General features: G+C 36.1%; 1 long non-coding RNA gene across 1 annotated transcript; it reads right to left on the reverse strand.

Annotated features, from left to right (window-relative positions):
* Positions 1-1,412: 1,412 nt before the first annotated feature.
* Positions 1,413-6,256, reverse strand: LOC133532473 (uncharacterized). The gene is made up of 2 exons (XR_009801705.1): positions 3,130-6,256; positions 1,413-2,445 (listed from the first exon to the last, which is right to left on the reverse strand). It is a non-coding gene; the product is annotated as an uncharacterized LOC133532473 (long non-coding RNA).
* Between the last annotated feature and the right edge of the window lie 445 nt (positions 6,257-6,701).

Genomic DNA, 6,701 nt, shown 5'->3' on the forward strand with positions numbered 1-6,701 from the left:
AACGGTGAACGGAACTATGGGAGTAAAACTTTAACTAAACTTGTTAAGCGGACATAAAATAGTGCATACAGCCCTAAAAATATTCATGTCCAGGAATAGTATAGTACTTACAGCCATAAAAATATTTACATTCATAGATAGTTGAATATTTTAAGGCTATAAGCACTCTTTTTACGTCCGCTTGATAAGTTTTGTTAAAGTTTTACTCCCATAGTTCCGATCACTGCTAATCAATTTTAGACATAATTTGCATGTTGCTATTAAGTAGTATAGTTAAAATAGGTATTAAGTAGATGTAAGTAAACATTGCACGCCCATGTCAGGTAACGTTAGGACAATGTTGTATAAATGTCATCTTTTGTACACAGTTTGTCAATAAAGTGTTTCTATTCCTAACCTACCTAATTCCTACCTTAAGTAGAATATCGGGAAACCCTTTACAGATTGGCATCTTGAAAGTTTGGTGAAAAGGGTACGCTTGCGAATGACAGCTGCTTATGATAAGATAATGGACAGACGGACGAAAGGATTCTAACTCGAAAGCCTGATACAACTGATATCCTGAGTTGAGAAGTTGATAGTTGTTAGAAAATAGTAGATTGTTTGGGAAGTAAAGTTAGTGTTTGCTCGACCGTGCTATCGGCTCATTCATTTGCGTGACCAGATTATGCATGTTGGTGTTCAGGGATAGTTCAGGGATAATATTTATCATGTGAACCGATTTGAACATTATTTTTTATTTCAAAGGTGTTTTAGAGTCAGACCAAGATAAGTTCGCAGTGATTTTGATAGCCCAGACGGTGCACGGGTTATTTTAAATGGCAAACTTTTATGAAATTATGACGTTTACTTGACACTTGCGCCGTGTGGGCTATCAAAATCACTGCGAACTTATCTTGGTCTGATTCTAGTGTAATCTCAAAGAAATTTCAAGAAGAAAATAGTACATTACGATACAAGTGCGAAAAATAGGAAATTCGAAACGAGTGGCGATAAATTAAAACACGACCGAAGGGAGTGTTTTAAATCGACACGAGTTGCGAATTACCTATTCGCACATGTATCGTACAACGTTTTACAGTACATATGGCCCTTTAAATGTTCGACACAGTAACGTAATATGCTACTTCTCGCACTAGTGCTATAAAGTAGCCCCATATGTACTGTAAAAACATTTTTTGTTACTTAAAAAATTTAGCTATATGTGATTCTATTTTACCTGTAATATTTATGGTAATGTTATGTAAAAAAAAACAATATTTGTACATAAAGAGGGGGAATGATATTTACTGTACATTTTTTTTATAAAAAATATTTTTCCAGTGAAAAAAATTGCACCGTTTCAAGCTCTTTCATATGACGTTAGACTGAAATTTTACGTTGATATAATTGTATAGGAAATATAAAACAACTTTAATTAAACAAAATAATTTATTGGATAATAAATACAGCAGCCATAGCAGTCAGAATTGACTCAAATATAAATCTTATCATTAATGGACAAAAAATGCTTAAATGCTTAAATTAATAAGTCTAGTTAAATATAACGTACCTATTTTTCATCACATATAGGCTATTTTCCTATACACCAAAGAGAATAGGGTTGTTTCCAAATTTTTGAAACGCTTGTATTACGTTCTATATTAACTAAAACTTGCCCTAAAATTCAACTTTTATACTAAAAACGGCTTTAAATATGTTAAATTAACAAAATATATTTTGACAGATGCTTTCGCGCCCAAAACGCTCTTTGAAAATTGTGTGACGTCACAGTTTACGGTTTGAAACATAACTACATACACACGTAGAAGATACGAACTGTCAAATGACATTTGTCATTTGTTGTTTATCGCTGTCAATAGTGTCAATCCGAGAGTTGTGACGTCATCAGAATCTTCAATGACGTTTCGAGTTTGGTCACGTGACGTGTGCCAAAAGATATTTTAAATTCAATATTTACAAAAATATGGTCATTACAGGTTCCCTAAAAGTAGTTTAACATGTTCTTATAATCCAAAAGAATTTATTGGGATACAATTCTGCCCCATGATTTGTAGATGGAAACAACCCTATTGATTAAGAGGCTGTCAATACCTAAAGCGCGCACACTGTCTATTTGTATCGGAGTAAATGATGTCGCATGTTACTGGGCCTGGGCAAGGGAATAATAAGAAAATTATTTAAATAAAACAAAGTGGATTATTAGTGTAATATTTAACTCGACCACGGTTTAGATATAAATGTTTTGAAATTGTGATTTTAATTGCAGACCCATAAGTCAAAACAATAAAGACATAAAACCGTTTGTGATTTTAAGACCAATCTTTGCAATTATTTTCTATCGAGCCGATTTCGTTCAATCGTGTATCGAGTACAACCACGGTCTTTGAAATATAATTAATATGAACATAAATTTTTCTCACTTGACTAAAACAAATAGTCTTTCTTAATAACCGGCCAAGAGCATGTCGGGCCACGCTCAATGTAGGGTTCCGTAGTTACTCTTCCGTCACAATAAGCTAAACTGGAGCTTAAAGTATAGTAAATTGTTAACCAAGGGATGAAACGGTACCTGTCACCCGAGTAAAACAAATAGGCAAATTTGCATAATCAGTACCTAATTAAAGTAAGTCTTTTTGCGATAACTCAAAAACAGCTAAACTGATCATGTCCGCTATAGTTTTCATTTAATGTCTTTCTTAAGCTCTACTTCCACGATTTTTTTCATATTTTTTGGACCTATGGTTCAAAAGTTAGAGGGGGGGGACACATTTTTTTTTCTTTCGGAGCGATTATCTCCGAATATATTCACTTTATCAAAAAATGTTTCTTGAAAACCCCTATTAGTTTTGAAAGACCTTTCCAACGATACCCCACACTCTAGGGTTGAAGCGAAAAATAAAATTCACCCCCACTTTACGTGTAGGGGAGGTACCCTAAAAAAAAATTAAATTTTTAGATTTTATTGTACGACTTTTTCGGCTTTATTGATTTATATATCCATGCCAAATTTCAGCTTTCTAGCACTAACGACCACGGAGCAAAGCCTCGGACAGACAGACAGACAGACAGACAGACGGACATGGCGAAACTATAAGGGTTCCGTTTTATGCCATTTGGCTACGGAACCCTAAAAAACTGTTTAAGTAACATCAATTTCAAGGACATTGGGTGTTGACAGCCTCTTAAGAGGTAAATTCTAAGAAAAAACATGCCTCTTAATTTGACATCCAAAACCCAAAACAGATGGCGCTGTACTGCTCCATATGTTTTGCGGTCACTGAATTGTCAAACGTCAATTTTTGACAATCAGAGTTACCACAAAATGTATGGAGCTGTACAGCGCCATCTCGTTTACCTGTCAAATTCGAAACACGAAATTGTCTTAGATTTTACACATCTTACTTAAGCAATGTATCTTTGCTATATACTAGGCACGAAGAATTTTGTACATTGACCCGCCTGAAGAGAATTTAAAACAGAGGTGGATTATCAAAGAAAACATTGTAGCCACGTAAATTTACTGCCATCTTTCGACACATGATTAAAACTTTTAGAACGCTATTTGACTTTGATCCTTAATATTTCACTGATATGTGAACCTCCTGAGACCCAGAAGCAATTGTTTTGTTTTTGAATTTGGAACCCTTAGTTACATAATAAAAGTTCAAAATAGATTTTGGAATATGTACAAATATTTGTACTCAGGGTGTTAGGAGGTTAAATTTGTTAAATATCAAAAAGTGACGCCATCTTACCGGGCATCGGATAAGGTTGTGGCGACGCCGCCATACCTTTGCACTTTGATTTTTTAGATGGCGCCACTTTTAGATATTATAGGATCAAAGTCAACTTGAAGCGCTGGTGGCTCTGCGGTAAGAGCGTGCGACTTGCAATCCGGAGGTCGCGGGTTCAAACCCCGGCTCGTACCAATGAGTTTTTAGGAACTTATGTACGAAATGTTATTTGATATTTACCAGTCGCTTTTCGGTGAAGGAAAACATCGTGAGGAAACCGGACTAATCCCAACAAGGCCTAGTTTTACCCTCTGGGTTGGAAGGTCAGATGGCAGTCGCTTTCGTAAAAACTAGTGCCTACGCCAAATCTTGGGATTAGTTGTCAAAGCGGACCCCAGGCTCCCTTGAGCCGTGGCAATATGCCGGGACAACGCTAGGAAGAAAGAAAGGATCAAAGTCAACTGGCGTTCTAAAAGTTTTAATTATGTGTCGAAAGATGGCAGTAAATTAACTGTGGCTACAGGTAAAAAACTTAAGTAAGTCACCTGTTGCATGTAGTTGTGACGTGTTCGAATAGACATTTGTTTTGTTTGTGTGTGTCTTTTAAACATGTATTGTCTATTCGAACACGTCACAACTACATACAACAGGTGACTTACTTAAGTTTTTTACCTATACAAAGTTTCTTTTGACAATCCAACTCTATTTCAATTTCTCTTTGTCCGCTCGCGGTGTCATTGACGCGTGAGAGATAGTATCGGACGAGGTAATGTACGAAATTCTTTGTGCTTAGTGTCCTTACTTTAAGAAAATAAGACAGCTGTCATGACATAAAATAAGTAAGAACTATCTCATTATAAATGCAAAATTTAGTAGTTAATAGTATATTACGATACAAGTGCGAAAAATAGGAAATTCGAAACGAGTGGCGATAAATTAAACACGACCGAAGGGAGTGTTTTAAATCGACACGAGTTGCGAATTACCTATTCGCACATGTATCGTACAGTCAGCGTCAAATACTTTGTAGCAACCAAAGTAGCCAAATAGTTCGGTACACCATATATTTAGTATGGTGTACCGAACTATTTAGCTACTTTGACTGCTACTAAGTATTTGACGCTGACTGTACAACGTTTTACAGTACATAATAATATGGCCCTTTAAATGTTCGACACAGTAACGTAATATGCAAATTTTCGCACTAGTGCGGTAAAGTAGCACCATATGTACTGTAAATACATTAATTAATTAAGTATAATGAAAATTTCATAGTTGTTAAATCTAACATGTACGTAATCAACGTTCAGTTCAGAGGTAAATAAAATATGCAGCCTATATACGTCCCACTGCTGGGCACAGGCCTCCTCATATGCGAGAGGGCTGGGGCTATAGTCCCCACGCTGACCCAATACGGGTTAGTGACTTCAAATACACCTTTGAATTTCTTCGCGAATGTATGTCGATTTCTTCACGATGTTTTCCTTCACCGAAAGCTAGTGGTAAATATCAAATGATATTCCGTACATAGGAGCCAGGATTTGAGCCCGCGACCTCCGGATTAAATCAGACGTCAGATCCACTCGGCCACCGCTCGTTATTAATAAAGAAAGCATACAAACTAAAATAGAAGTTTATGTGACTGTTACATAATGAGAGCCATTAAAACACGAGTGTGGGTTTATGAAACGAAGCGAGTTTCATAAAAGGATCAAACAAGTGTTTTAATGCCTAATTATGTACAGTTACTGCTTTATCTACACACATACAGGGTGTTTAATTAGTCGCCTGCAATAATTTACGGGGTGAATATATAGGTCATACTAGGTACAGGTAGTGTGTATTGCATGTTGGATCTATTGAGATGAAAAAAATCTCTTTAGATCCATTTTGATAATAGTATAATTTAATGGATCTAATGATATAAATTATTTTCCCTATAGATCCAGTTTTAACTGTCAACATAAATATTTGGATCTAACAAGAAAAACATTACTCACTAGATCCAGTTTGGATCTATAGACTGGATCTATCGAGAATGAAGGTACTGAGCAACTTTCACCATGGGACCAACCCCGAAATCACGAAAAAAAATTGACTGTTCGATACATTTTGGCTGTACCTTGACATTTTCTATGGGAGAGTACATTTTTAGGGTTCCGTAGCCAAATGGCAAAAAACGGAAACCTTATAGATTCGTCATGTCCGTCTGTCTGTCCGATTATGTCACAGCCACTTTTTTCCGAAACTATAAGAGCGTTCAAACTTGGTAAGTAGATGTATTCTATAAACCGCATTAAGATGTTTACACGAAAATAGGAAAAAAAACAATAAATTTTGGGGGTTCCCCATACTTAGAACTGAAACTCAATAAATCTTTTTTCATCAAATCTATACGTGTGGGGTATCTATGAATAGGTCTTTAAAAATGATATTGAGGTTTCTAATATCATTTTTTTTTTAAACTGAATAGTTTGCGCGAGAGACACTTCCAAAGTGAAAAAAAGTGTGTCCCCCCCCCCCCCCCTGTAACTTCTAAAATAACTGAATGAAAAATCTAAAAAAAATATATGATATACATTACCATGCAAACTTCCACCGAAAATTGGTTTGAACGAGATCTAGTAAGTAGTTTTTTTTTAATACGTCATAAATGGAACGGAACCCTTCATGGGCGAGTCCGACTCGCACTTGGCCGCTTTTTTTTTCGCGATTTCGGGGCTGGTCCCATAGTAAAAATTGCTCAGTATGACCTATATATTAAGCCCGTAAATTATTACAGGTGACTAAAGGTGCGTTCAGTACCCCTAGTGTAAATAAATTCGATTTCCAAACGTGACGTACGCGTTTGCGTTTAGTCTCATTTTGTATTGGATTTCGAAAGAGCGCGCCAAGCGGGACGTTTTGGAACCTCAAAATCCTATACAAAATGAGACTTAACGCAAACGCGTTCGTCACGTTATG

This window comes from Cydia pomonella, chromosome 27 (genome assembly GCF_033807575.1).
Source record: "Cydia pomonella isolate Wapato2018A chromosome 27, ilCydPomo1, whole genome shotgun sequence".
In the NCBI taxonomy this organism is placed as follows: domain Eukaryota; kingdom Metazoa; phylum Arthropoda; class Insecta; order Lepidoptera; family Tortricidae; genus Cydia; species Cydia pomonella.